Here is a 15121-nt window from a genome sequence, read left to right on the forward strand (position 1 = left end):
CTAACTTCATAGCTAGGACCAAAGGCAGGACACAAAGGAAGGAGGTCTGCAGTCCCTTCCCTGAATCACTGGGTAAAAGATCTGTACAGTTGTCCCTGATGACTGGTGCCCACTGGGGCTGGTGAGACTGAATGCAAGTAGGCCAACAGTGACAGAGCCAATGACAGGCAGAGTCAACTTATTCTAATTCTGTCCCCACCCTCCTCCCTGCTGAGTTCTATAAAGGCAACACTAAGGCTGTGTACACATTGCCATTTACATCAAGGGATGTAATAGTACCACCACTCCACAGTGGTACCTCGGGTTACAGACACTTTGGGTTACTGACGCTTCAGGTTACAGACTCCGCTAACCCAGAAATAGTACCTCGGGTTAAGAACTTTGCTTCAGGATGAGAACAGAAATCATGCGGTGGTGGCGTGGTGATGGCAGGAGGCCCCATTAGCTAAAGTGTTGCTTCAGGTTAAGAACAGTTTCAGGTTAAGAAAGGACCTCCAGAATGAATTAAGTTCTTAACCCGAGGTACCACTGTATTCTGCCTTGGTCAGACCACACCTCAAGTTCTGTCTCCAGTTCTAGGCACCACAATTTTGGAAGGATGCCTGCAAGCTGGAATGTGTGCAGAGGAAGGCAGCCAAGATGATCAAGGGTCTGGAAACCAAGCCTTATGAAGAACGGTTGAAGGAGCTGGGCATTTTTAGCCCGGAAGAGAGGAGACTGAGAGGAGGAGAGATAATAGCCATCTTCAAATGTCTGAAGGGCTATCACATGGAAGATGGAGCAAGCTTGTTTTCTCCTGCTCTAGAGGGCAGGACTCGAACCAATGGCTTCAAGTTACAAGAAAGGAGATTCCGACTAAACATCAGGAAAAACTTTCTGATGGTAAGAGCTGTTCGGCAGTGGAATGGTCTCCCACGGGAGGTTGTGGACTCTCCTTCCTTGGAGGCTGTGGACTCTCCTTCCTTGGAGGTTTTTAAGCAGAGGTTGGATGGCCATCTGTCATGGATGCTTTAGCTGAGATTCCTGCATTGCAAGGGGTTGGACTAGATGATCCTTGTGATCCCTTCCAACTCTACAACTCTATGATTGTATTATTCTACTTTGGCTCCAGTGTGACCCCACCACTGGTGTTTGAAGTAGAAGACACATGATGCTGGTCATAATCTATTGGTATCCCACAGTTTCTTGAAAACGACTTCTGTTTCATGCGTTTTCCCGCAAACCAGTTTGAAAACATAAGCAGCAGTGAAGCTGAGGTGTGGACCTTTGAGACAGCAGTTGCACATGTGCAGATAGCAGCTTCATTGAAGATGAATTTGGAGCAGTTGCAAGTGAATCAAGTAATGTGTGAAGACAATCTCATCCCTTTTCCGGTCTGTACAGCAGCATAGAAATGTACTTGATAAGGAAAAAGAAGGCACCTTTTATCATATGTGGTGGAAATGTAAGGTAGTAAAAGAATCTTGGGAAATGATATATAACGAGTTGAAAAAATGTTTAAAGTAACCTTTTCCAAAAACAACAACAACCAAAGCCTTCTTTTTAGGAATCCTAGGTGCTGAAATCCCAATGGAGCAGAAAAGACTATTTATGTATGCGACCACGAGTGCACAGGTGTTACTGGCCCAGAGATGGAAAGAAGATAAAATTCCTACCAGAGAAGAATGGCAGATTATGCCAAAAGGACTAAAATGACTGGAAGAATCAGAAATCAGGAAAGCCAAAATCTTAATAAAGAATGGGGGAAATTTATAACTTATCTTAAAAACCATTGTAAGCAATTAAAATCGTTGGCAGGATTGGAATATCACTTGTAGTTTAATGGTGAATTTTGGACACAATGGAGATGTAAAAGATATGGATTATTATAAAAGATGCAGGAGGAAATGATTAACAATAAGATCCAAAAAGGGGAGGATGGAAATCCAAGAGATTCCTTGGAATCTTCTTTTTATGTTGTATGTTGGATATGCGACTGTAAAATTTTAATCTGAAAAACAAAAACAAAACAAAAATAAATTCTTGAAATGCTGGGGGGGGGGGGAGAAATGACCTTGCTGCCTTTTAAGCTGCTAATGTGTACATTATAATGATCTATTTTTATTAAATAAATGAATGAAATTCCATTACCCACTAGGAAGTTGGGACTGTTAGGATGCCTGAATCTCTAAAGGGAAGCTATGCCTGGTAACCAAAACCAATCAACCAACCAGCAGCTAGAAAATCAATATGGAAAAGACTGTGCTAAATCTTGCTGTTTTTCTAGCAGCAGAGCTTGACAGCAACTCACAGAAAGGGGTAGAAAACTGGGTGTTTTATGATCTTTTGTCGAAGAGCTAAGGCTTGCTGTCGGCTGCTGACAGCAGTCGCAGGAAAAATGTGCAACATGCTTACTTTGAAAGCCAACATGTCAAAGCAAAAGAAAGTAGGCTGCAAATCAGCCTCTGGTTTGTTCTGCAGTAGTTTACTGGCACAGTAAAAGTGTCCAGCTGCTTGACAATATTACATAAAATGGACCTGAGCAGAGCACACAATGTGCTCTTTCTCCAGGTTCTGCAGTAGATGTGACTGAATGCATCTGCATGTTTGCTCAGCTGGAAGCCTTCGTTTTCTGCAAGAGACAGCCATGCCCTGCATCACACAGTATAGCGACTATTAGCAGACCGGTGGGACTGCAACAAAATGTGCTAGTGTGGAGTGCTCTTCTTCAGGGCTCTTCCAGCTGTCATCTGCAATATTCCATTCCATTCTCCATCACCCCAGTTTTGCAATAAGGTAAAGGTAAAGGCATCCCTGACCGTTAGGTCCAGTCACTGACGACTCTGGGGTTGCGGGCTCATCTCGCTCTATAGGCCGAGGGAGCTGGCGTACAGCTTCCGGGTCATGTGGCCAGCATGACTGTTCTGGCGAACCAGAGCCGCACACAGAAATGCCGTTTCCCTTCCCGCCGGAGCGGTACCTATTTATCTACTTGCACTGGCATGCTTTCAAATTGCTAGGTTGGCAGGAGCTGGGACCGAGCAACGGGAGCTCACCCCGTCACAGGGATTCAAACCGCCTACCTTCTGATCGGCAAGTCCTAGGCTCTGTGGTTTAGACCCCAGCGCCACCCACGTCCCTGCTAGTTTTGCAATAGTCCACCTTAAAAGACACTTGGCATCAGCTGTTTTTGAGAGGGGGGGTTGCTCCCATAGGGTCCCCCCCCAAAAGATGGACACACATCTCCAAGCCTTCTCCCAGGGTGGATCTTTACAGAGAGAAATTGGTCAGAAATTAGATCATTTTAACAATAAGAAATCACTATGGGAAATCACACTTTAAAATTTCCTGCTCTCTGGTGCTGCATGTTTATAGTGCACTCAAATCGCTGTTTCTTTACTAATGTAGCTGAGTCCCTACTTTGCATATTTCACAAAATGAAAATCCGGACACAAAAGTGGTTTGAGGTTTTTTGTAGGGTTTTTGGCCAAACTATTTGCAAAATCTATTGTCTATTTCTGCCACATCTCTAATGTTCTGAGATTTTGGCAGTTCTTGCTTACTTCTTCACAGGCCAAATGCCCAGACAAAGCGGTGAGGGAGAAATTTGATTCAGTTCACAATTATAGACAAATCTACCTAATCCACACTTTCCACAATAGCATGAGACCCCAAAGGCAGCAATCATCCTTCAAATTTTGCACTTCCCACACAATTTAGGGCACGTTGAATTTTTCAACTTTCAAATTTCAAAAATGAGAAGTGCTAAAAAGTTGAAATGTGACTTGGGAATTGAAAAGATATTTTGGTTAAATTAATATTTAGTTTTGTTTGGTAAGTTAAACATGTGTAAAATTGCATAGAAATCAATAAGAATGACTGCCATGTACCGGTACTTGCAGTTATATTATATATTAATCTTATTATTATTATTATTATTTAGCATTACCTGACATTTCCAGAATTAAAATTCTTTCGTTTTCTGAAAGCAGCTTATGTGTCTCTCCATTAAACATAGACATACCAAGATAAATGTCGTCCAATCACAGAAACAATTGCAGATTTGAATTCCTTACACCCAAAACCATATTTTTGAGTCTCCTCGCTGAAGAAATTTGCAAATGTTACGTTCACCCCATAAATGACATGTCCTGCTGGGGCCTTCTTCTGTCACCTTGTCACAAGAAGTGCAAGGTTTTGGAGAAGCAGGTTTGCACAAGACCTCCTTGTTGATTATAATTGTGCAACCTGAATACAAATTCCATCCAAAAGATTGAATCTCATTCAAAAAGAGCAACAGCCTCACAGATTCTCAGGACGGTAAATTCAGCAACAAATGCCACATTTTATCTGATGGGCAGTTTTTGGTGTCGGGGAAGTCTTTCTGTCCCCCCCAGGCTTTTGATAGACTGAGGTGGTTGTGTTTAGTGACTAGCCTGTTGTCCAAGCTTCTGGTGGCAGCTATAGGAGGTTGTTTTATGTGTGTATTTATAATGGTGCAATGTATTTATGGTTATATTTATGGTGTAAATCACTTGAAGACTGCAATTTCCTAAGGGGACTCCTTTGGAGATGCCTATTTGACCACAATTCAGAGTTTCCTGGAAAGAAGGATGGACTGTCAGACCACTCTGGGAATTGCCATTCTGTGAGCGGAACAGGGGTTTTCTCACAACTCTCAGCACTCTTAACAAACTGTAGTTCCCAGGATTTTTTGCAGGGAAGCTATGACTGCTTTGGTACCGCTTTAAATGTATAGTGCAGATTGGGGCCAGAGACGGGTGAGAATGGTTTTCTGGAAAATAAAAGAAGATGAAATTGTCTTGGTTAATTTTGAAATCTCACCAATACAGTGTATTATTATTTTTAATCAAAAACACTCACTTGCACTTTGACGTTTTTTATATGTAAAATGAGCTCCCCTTCCATATTTACAGTTATGGGATTTTTTTATCACTGATCTCAGTGATAAGTGGCATGCATTTAGGCTTTTTAACTGGAGCAGAGTTTAATTTAAACCATAAGGGGGTAAATATTTACAGTATTCCTTAAACCTCAAGCAGGAACAGAATGTGTGGGTGGGGATAATCTCTTTATCTCCATGACCAAAAATAAAGAAAGAAAAACAACCAGAGTGAAAACTAATATTACTTTAACTTAGTCCCACCCACCCATGCTGGGATGAGCAATTCCAGAATAAATTGTGCAGGGAAGGGTCCAGGCTGGCATTTTGATGACAATTCTGATGATTTAAATATTTTTGTTTCTTTTTACAGAAGAAACTTAAAGCGACTTACAATATAAAACAGACAAACAAACAGACACATTAAAAGTGGCAAAGAAAAATTAAAACAACAAATTTATTTTTAAAAAGCTGTATTAAAACATCCCACCCACTCACTGAGGCCTTAGATAATTACAGGCCAAAGGCCTGACAACAAATACTGTACATGTTACTCCTTGGTGCCTAAAGATACATAATAATGGCACCAGGTGAGCCTCTCTGAGTAGAGCATTCCACAAGTGAGGAGCCACTACTGAAAAGGCCCGTTCTCATGTTGCCGCCCTCCAAACCTCTAGTTGGAGGCACACAAAGAAGGGCCTCAGATGATGATAGCAGGGTCTGAGGTGGTTCATATGGGCAGAGGTGGTCCTTGGGGGACTGAGGTCCTGAGCCACTTTATATACTTTGAATGGGGCCCAGAAACAAATTGGTAGCTGGTGGAGTTGGGCCAGGATTGGTGTTGTGTTCTCAGACTGTCTTGCCCTGATGAGCAAGCCGGCTGCTGAATTCTACACTAGCGGCAGATTCTGAAATATCATCAGAGGCAGCCCCACTTATAATGCACTGCAGTAATTGAAGCTTGAGCTTACAAGAACAAAGGCAATAGAAGTTAGGCTATCCTTGTCCAGATAGGGGCATAGCTGGGTCGCTGGCTGAAGCTGGCTGAAGCTGAGGGAAGACAATCTGTGCCACTGTGGTCACTTGAGGCTCAGGCTATATTGATGAATCCAAAAGTTTTATATATATATATATGGATGAGGAACACAGAGACAACAATAAAGACCTGTCTAGAAGCACCCACAGAGCAAAAGCTTAAATTAGTGCATGCCATGGTTGTATAGGAGTCTTCATTAGTAAAGGTATGTTGTTGTTTACTCTTCGTGACCCCATGGACCAGAGCACGCCAGGCACTCCTGTCTTCCACTGCCTCCCGCAATTTGGTCAGACTCATGTTTGTAGCTTCGAGAACACTGTCCAACCATCTCGTCCTCTGTCGTCCCCTTCTTCTTGTGCTCTCAATCTTTCCCAACATCAGGGTCTTTTCCAGGGAGTCTTCTCTTCTCATGAGGTGGCCAAAGTACTGGAGCCTCAGCTTCACGATCTGTCCTTCCAGTGAGCACTCAGGGCTGATTTCCCTAAGAATGGATACGATTGATCTTCTTGCAGTCCGTGGGACTCTCAAGAGTCTCCTCCAGTACCATAATTCAAAAGCATCAATTCTTTGGCAATTTGCCATCTTTCTGGTCCAGTAAAGGTATAGGAGTCTTCATTAGTAAAGGTAAAGGGACCCCTGACCATTAGGTACAGTTGTGGACAGGTCTGGGGTTGCAGGGCCGAGGGAGCCGGCATACAGCTTCTGGATCATGTGGCCAGCATGACTAAGCTGCTTCTGGCGAACCAGAGCAGCGCACGGAAACACCATTTACCTCCCTGCTGGAGTGCTACCTATTTATCTACTTGCACTTTGACATGCTTTCAGACTGCTAGGTGGTGTAGCAGGAACCCCCCACCACAATCATTCAGTTTGTACAAACTTCACACACACTCACACTCACATACTACATGCGCCACACTTCTGTTATAAATTCATAGAAAAATCAACCATGCATCGGATTTGCACTGTTCCACTTTTGTTTTACTCCTTGAAGGAAAGACTACAAAATGGGGAAGGTTTGATACAGGGCACCATAATCCTTTCATCATCCCAGCACATCCACAGGATCCCTGCCCAGTTGCTATGCCAACCCTGATGGTCCTAGACAGAAGACAAGATCACAAAGAACTTCCATATGGGAGTGGTTCAGCATGGACTGGAACAAAGGACAATGATCAGATCTTCCCTCAGGGGGCAGGAAACTGCGACTACCTTTTGTCTTCAGAAAATGACTCAGGGGGGGGGGGGAGAAGGGAACCAGCCAGGTGACAGGACACTCAGGTTACCACCACAACTCCTCCCTCAACCCCTCCTTTCTGTAATGCATGCATGATGTTTCTGGGGGTGGGCTTGACCTAGAGGATGGGAATTTCAAAAGTTTTTATAAGGTCTTGCACACCATTTTTCTGTGTCTTTCCTCTCACCTGCAAGTGAGGGGAACACCCTGTTGCAACAGTTCAATAAAGGCCAAGTCTACAGGCTGCTGTTTTGCTCCAAGTTATCCTGGTTGGTGTCTTTGTTTTTGTCCAAGGGAGCCCTCGGATTTTTCCGGTAACAGTGGGCAGGAGTTGGGACCGAGCAACGGGAGCTCACCCTGTCATGGGGATTCGAACCCCCAACCTTCTGATCGGCAAGCCCTAGGCTCTGTGGTTTAACCCACAACGCCACCCGCGTCCTGAGGGAGTCTTCGTTACGAATACATAAATTGAAATCGAGAATGGATGAAGTGAATCTTAACAGTCTGGATTTCATCTGGCTACAGAGAAACTCATCTGTAACTCCCACCACCACCACCAAAAAAAGAAAATTTCACTACTGAAAACAAACCCTCTTGAGTCTAAATCTCACCTCATGATTATTCAGGAGCCCGGCATCTGCAGGCTTTTGAAGCATTTTCATATATACAAATTCTGATTAAATAGGTGCGGCAAAATCTATATTCAGCTGAATATGGAAATAGCTACACTCTGCTGCTGCAAGTAAACAGCATAAATTCAGCTGAGAGCATACTGCTACGAAATGGGTATGTGTGTGTGTTAAACTGTAGCCAGATCCTTCTAATCCCTGGACCCAGCAAGTGTTAACATCTAAGCAAGGCTTCTAATTCTTGGAATAGCCGAACCTGCCTCCTGGTGAGGTGCAAAGGAAGGGACTCTGCAGGAGACAATGTGTGGGACCCCTCTCTCAGTTTGAGGATGGTGAAAAAGACAAAAGCCAGAGTTGAAAGGTGTGATGTGATCTTGAAGCAAAGCAGCAAAAAGAGAGAGAAAGAAAGAGAGAACGCCATGTCAGAACTCTGCTTTGAATCCAAAACTGTAGGTATAGGAGAAACTAGACCCTCTTGGGATGTTAATGCTGTGAACCCCTCCATCATAGGCTCATGGTGTGTGTGGGTGTGTGTGTGGGTGTGTGTAAATAAACCCCATATCATAAAGACACCACAATCTCTGCTGTGCCTCATTCTGAAGGAGGCACAATTCCTGGGTAAATTCCTGGGACCCCTGGTGTGCTGGTCCAGGGGGGAGGTTAACGTGGGGCGAGGTCCAGGGCCTGAGTTGAGGGTCGGCAGACAGTCCTCCTTGGGTGAAGCGGGGTCCACAGCGAGAAGCCGGGCAAGGACAGGAACTCTGGGGGAACAGGACTGGATGCTGGCCGAAACAGCTCATCAATGACGTTGCTCCCGCTGACTGGCCTTTATCTTCTCTGAGGCCAGGGGCGGCCCCGGCCCCCAGGAGACCCGCCTCTTCTGGCCTTAAGGCGAGCACTCCTCCTGGGAGAAACCAGTTCCCTTCGCCTCTCTGCCCTGAGCCTCTGCAGTTCAGGAGAGGCTGAAGGGTTACTGGACCCAGTGGGAGACTCACCTGTAGGCACTGAGTCCTCAACCACCTTCGGAGCCAGAGTAGATTCACCTGGTGCCTGCTCCTGAGGATCTGGCACAGGTGCAGGCGCTTCAGAATCAAGGCCCTGCCCCAGTTCAGCCGGCCCTGGAGGCGGGGACTCCTGTGCAGGCTGAGATTCCTCCGGTTCAGCCTCTGAATCGGATTCCCAGGCCATCACACCTGGGATCTTGCACTGCTTGGAGATTGGGGTGGCATGCACTTAAGAAATAGGGAAAGGTGGAACTACATCTTCTCTAGGAAACAACAGTTGCCTAAAACAAACAACAAATTTATCATCATTAGAAGCAGCAGGTGGTAACAACATTGTCTTTGTTTTCCTGTGCTAGGAAACAGAAATTGTAGCCATCAACCACTCTTTCATACACACACACAGTGCTTTTTTCTGGGGGGACACAGGGGTAAGCATACCCCTAAACATTTTGTGAATCTTTGTATTTTTGTCCATTTATTGTATTTATTTTTCCCGATTTAAACTATAAATTGGTGGTTTTCCTGAGTCAAAATGAGAGTACAGTTGTATCTCTGGTTAAGAACTTAATTCGTTCCAGAGGTCCGTTCTTAACCTGAAACTCTTCTTAACCTGAGGTACCATTTTAGCTAATGAGGCTTCCCGCTGCCACCGTGCCGACGTTGTGCAATTTCTGTACTCATCCTGAAGTAAAGTTCTTAACCCGAGGGACTATTTCTGGGTTAGCGGAGTCTGTAACCTGAAGCGTATGTAACCTGAAGCGTCTGTAACTGGAGGTACCACTGTACCCCTAAACTTTTTTTTAAAAAGTAAATAGCACTCTGTGTGTGTGTGTGTCCCATTTCCTTTTGGATGTTCAGTCAAGAATTTTCCAACCTGACAAATTGTATGCATGTGTATTTCGCATTTCCCCGTGAATGAAAAGCTTCATCTGGTTAAAAACTGCATTTGGCTTAAAATATGCCTCCATAGGTCTGTGCTATATTAACACATTAGGGGGCGGCATTTTCCAGACGCAAAGATGTTCTAAGGGTTGGTTCACACATGTGGTGAAACTAGTTGCCTGTTTGGTGAAGTATAGCTGCAGAGCCACCTGACTTCCTGACTCCAGCATCCCTGCAGTTTACCTGGAGTGGCCAAGATGGCTACAAGGTTAGCTTGTGCAGGTGCACTGACAGAGACAATTCGGTCCTGTCTCTAGTGCAGTTGTTCAGCCTTGATCTTGCCACTAGTTTGCCCCGGCCACATGCAGGTGAGTTGCAGAACACCACTTGTTGGGAGTGTGGTTCTGTCAGGCCACATGGTCTACCAATGCACTAGTATTGGGATGGCTTATACGTGTGAATGAGCCATCTCCAATGAATAATCATGAATGGGCTTGGGCTGGTAGATGTGGCAGTCAAAAAGACTTTGGCGAAGACTGGAAGATAGCTTTCCTTTCCACAAAGGCAAGTATGCTTTCAAGCACAATTCAAAGTGTTGGTGCTTTAAAGCCCTAAACAGCCTTGGCCCAGTATACCCGAAGGAGCGTCTCCACCCCCATCATTCAGCCTGGACACTGAGGTCCAGCTCCAAGGGCCTTCTGATGGTTCCTTCACTGCAAAAAGTAAGGTTACAGGGAACCAGGCAGAGGGCCTTCTCAGTAGTGGCGCCCGCCCTGTGGAATGCTCACCTATCAAGGAGATAAAGAACTACACAACTTTTAGAAGGCAGCTGCAGGCAGCCTTGTACAGTGAAACCTCGGAAGCTGAATGCCTTTGAACTTGAATGTTTCGGCTCCCAAACGATCAAAAACCGGAAGTGATTGTTCCGTTTTTTGAAGGACTTTTGGAAGCTAAACATCGGGCGCAGCTTCCGTGGCTTCCGATTGGCTGCAGGACGCTCCTGCAGCCAATAGGAAGTCACACCTTGGTTTTCGAACTCAAACTGACTCCCAGAAAGGATTAAATTCAAAAACCAAGGTACAATTGTATTGGGAGGTTTTTAATGTTTGATGTTTTATCATGTTTTTATTTTGTGTTGGAAACCACCCAGATGGGTGAGGTATTGTTATTATTATTTCAGCAACTGAAAACTCTCACATTGAAGGATTTGTAATTGTGCTCATAATTACATTTTTCAGTATAGAAATTGTTCCTCTTAAATTGTTTGTGTGTGTAGGGGTGGGGTTTTTTTGGTTTTTTTTAACTAGCTGGCAAACAAGCTTGCTCCAATTAATTTTGTTATCATTATTATTCCTGAAGCTAGGCTCCAAGGTAAACAAGGAGAAACCTGACAGCTGGGACTTTAAGCTCCAGGTAAAATGGAGGGCTTTTACAAGCTCACATGGCACAAATCTCTATTGTTTTTCATGGAATAAGGAAAGCGAAGGAGTAAAGGGGAATCTAATCTCCCCGGAGACTGTCTTTCTCTGCTTCACCTCTAATAAATCCTCAGCTTGCAGTGTCTGCCAAGTATATGCAATGTGCAGAAACGGGGGGGGGGGGGGAATAGAAGTGAGAATAAGAATAAAGATTCAGAACTGGGATCCAGCCAATGTCTTCCAGCAGGAATTCTGCTGCTATTCTGCCTCTGTATTGGGATAATGGGCTTCTTGCCATTGAGAGTGGAGGAGTTTCAGAGGTAGTACTTAGGTGTCCCCCCCCCCACCCAGTACACCTCCTTTCTGCTTCAAATATGATGCGGCAGTGGAAAGGCTTTCGAATGCCAATGGTGAAAGATACGTAAAAGAACTCAACACCAATGCCTACACTATAGGATTGTTTTGTTTTATTTATGTATGTAGATTATCATTCGAAAATGATTGCCCATAACACCGCTATGGAAACTTGAAAAATGGTTCTCCTGAATTGTAGAGGATGTAGGAAAAAAATTATTATGAGCAGCTTTAAACTGCCTAAATGGATGAGCCCTAAATATATTTTCATATAACCCTTTTTCAGGGCCAGTGTGAGCAATCTGTTTTGGGTGCATGCCAGCAGTGGGTTGGGCCGGAGCCAAAGATGAGTGAGCCCACCCCACATTTATCTCCTGCTTAGTCATAGCCACATCATAGATTTAAAGTGCATTTAAAGTACACGGGACGCGGGTGGTGCTGTGGGTTAAACCACAGAGCCTAGGGCTTGTTGATCAGAAGGTTGGCGGTTCGAATCCCCATGACGGGATGAGCTCCTGTTGCTTGGTCCCTGCTCCTGCCAACCTAGCAGTTCCAAAGCACGTCAAAGTGCAAGTAGATAAATAGGTACCACTCTGGTGGGAAGGTAAACGGCATTTTCGTGCGCTGCTCTGGTTTGCCAGAAGCGGCTTAGTCATGCTGGCCACATGACCCGGAAGCTGTACTCCGGCTCCCTCGGCCAGTAAAGCGAGATGAGCACCGCAACCCCAGAGTCGGCCATGACTGGATTTAATGGTCAGGGGTCCCTTTATCTAAAGTACACACACAGGAATTCTGGGTAGTTTAAATTGTAGTTTACTCCTTACAGAGCCACAGTTTCAAGCACTCTTAACAAACTACAGTTCCCAGGATTCTTTGGGGCGTTAAATGTGTAGGGTCAACCTTTTTTCCAACCTCTGTTTTTCACCTCCTGCCACTTCCCTGAAATTAGCGGGGGGGACTCCCGCTATAAATAAGTCATAAATTTAATTGTTATAATATAAGAAAAAGAACCTCTATGTAAAATCGCATAGAAAAGTTTTGTGCTCTACAGTGCCATCTGCTGTTGCATGTTTATAATGCATTCAAAACATGGTGGGGTTTTTTGGGTTTTTTTTTTTTTACAAATGTAGCTGAGTCCCTGGTTTGACATTTCCTTAATCCTTTTCCATCTTACAAATGCCTTTAGCATGTGTTAAGGTGAATGCATCTAGAACTACAGTGGTACCTCGGGTTACATACGCTTCAGGTTACAGACTCCGCTAACCCAGAAATATTACCTGAGGTTAAGAACTTTGCTTCAGGATGAGAACACAAATCGTGCTCCGGCGGTGTGACGGCAGCAGGAGGCCCCATTAGCTAAAGTGGTGCTTCAGGTTAAGAACAGTTTCAGGTTAAGAATGGACCTCTGGAATGAATTAAGTACTTAACCTGAGGTACCACTGTACTAGGTATAATTGAGCAAACACCAGGACAACAGTACTGTCTGAGATAAAAAGAGAGAAAAGACCCTCTGAGTCTAGAATGGAAGCCAGTTACCTCTGGACATTCATAAAAACAATTCCAGCAATTAAAGTTGACTCAGGAAATATTCCCAGCAATGTCAGTGCATTCTTAGTTTCTGTGGATCATTCCTCTTCAGGAATGCATTATTGTTTCTTGTGAAAGATTCAAATAATGGGGGTGTTTCATTTATAAAATGACAGCTGCTGCCTGAACGCCATGCCCTTTGACCTTGAAGTCTCAGCCTCAAGTGCCCTCATCCCACGCATGAAGGAATCGGTTGTAAATTGTCATCAGACGGTGAAAGGGAAAAAAGCCACATGCTCAAACTCATCATTTGCATTGCATCATTTGGTAACTCATTGCAATATGTAATACATCAAATGCTCAGAGGCTGTGGCTTATAATAGTAGATTGACTATTGCAATCCTGTACATGTCTACTCAGAAGGGTGTGTGTGTGTATGGATAGATACTGTAGATAGATTAGATAGGTAATGGATATTGTTGTTGTTGTTGTTTAGTCGTTTAGTCGTGTCCGACTCTTCGTGACCCCATGGACCAGAGAACGCCAGGCACCTCTGTCCTCCACTGCCTCCCGCAGTTTGCTCAAACTCATGCTGGTAACCTCGAAAACACTATCCAACCATCTCGTCCTCTGCCGTCCCCTTCTCCTTGTGCCCTCCATCTTTCCCAACATCAGGGTCTTCTCCAGGGAGTCTTCTCTTCTCATGAGGTGGCCAAAGTACTGGAGCCTCAGCTTCACAATCTGTCCTTCCAGTGAGCACTCAGGGTTGATTTCCTTCAGTATGGAGAGGTTTGATCTTCTTGCAGTCCATGGGACTCTCAAGAGTCTCCTCCAGCACCATAATTCAAAAGCATCAATTCTTCGGCGATCAGCCTTCTTTATGGTCCAGCTCTCACTTCCATACATCACTACTGGGAAAACCATAGCTTTAACTATACGAACCTTTGTTGGCAAGGTGATGTCTCTACTTCTCAAGATGCTGTCTAGGCCTGTCATTGCCCTTCTCCCAAGAAGCAGGCGTCTTTTAATTTCGTGGCTGCTGTCACCATCTGCAGTGATCATTGAGCCCAAGAAAGTAAAATCTCTCACTACCTCCATTTCTTCCCCTTCTATTTGCCAGGAGGTGATGGGACCAGTGGCCATGATCTTCGTTTTTTTGATGTTGAGCTTCAGGCCATATTTTGCGCTCTCCTCTTTCACCCTCATTAAAAGGTTCTTTAATTCCTCCTCACTTTCTGCCATCAAGGTTGTGTCATCTGCATATCTGAGGTTGTTGATATTTCTTCCGGCAATCTTAATTCCGGCTAGGGATTCATCCAGCCCAGCCTTTCGCATGATGAATTCTGCATATAAGTTAAATAAGCAGGGAGACAAAATACAGCCTTGTCGTACTCCTTTCCCAATTTTGAACCAATCAGTTGTTCCATATCCAGTTCTAACTGTAGCTTCTTGTCCCACATAGAGATTTCTCAGGAGACAGATGAGGTGATCTGGCACTCCCATTTCTTTAAGAACTTGCCATAGTTTGCCGTGGTCGACACAGTCAAAAGCTTTTGCATAGTCAATGAAGCAGAAGTAGATGTCTTTCTGGAACTCTCTAGCTTTCTCCATAATCCAGCGCATGTTTGCAATTTGGTCTCTGGTTCCTCTGCCTCTTCTAAATCCAGCTTGCACTTCTGGGAGTTCTCGGTCCACATACTGCTTGAGCCTTCCTTGTAGAATTTTAAGCATAACCTTGCTAGCGTGTGAAATGAGTGCAATTGTGCGGTAGTTGGAGCATTCTTTGGCACTGCCCTTCTTTGGGATTGGGATGTAGACTGATCTTCTCCAATCCTCTGGCCACTGCTGAGTTTTCCAAACTTGCTGGCATATTGAGTGTAGCACCTTAACAGCATCATCTTTTAAAATTTTAAATAGTTCAGCTGGAATGCCATCACTTCCACTGGCCTTGTTATTTGCAGTGCTTTCTAAGGCCCATTTGACTTCACTTTCCAGGATGTCTGGCTCAAGGTCAGCAACCACACTACCTGGGGTATACGAGACATCCATTTCTTTCTGGTATAATTCCTCTGTGTATTCTTGCCACCTCTTCTTGATGTCTTCTGCTTCTGTTAGGTCCTTTCCACTTTTGTCCTTTATTGTGGAAATCTTT

At 44.4% G+C, this 15121-nt stretch overlaps 1 long non-coding RNA gene across 1 annotated transcript in view; it reads left to right on the forward strand.

Moving 5' to 3' along the window:
* The first annotated feature begins 948 nt into the window (after positions 1-948).
* LOC310840774 overlaps positions 949-15121 on the forward strand; it is an 80629-nt gene continuing 66456 nt past the window's right edge. The window contains exon 1 of the long non-coding RNA XR_014562118.1: positions 949-1037. This is a non-coding gene — a long non-coding RNA (uncharacterized lncRNA). The remainder of the gene's footprint in view (positions 1038-15121) is intronic.

This window comes from Podarcis gaigeae, assembly GCF_964106915.1.
Source record: "Podarcis gaigeae genome assembly, chromosome: 3".
NCBI classification, from domain to species: Eukaryota; Metazoa; Chordata; class Lepidosauria; order Squamata; family Lacertidae; genus Podarcis; species Podarcis gaigeae.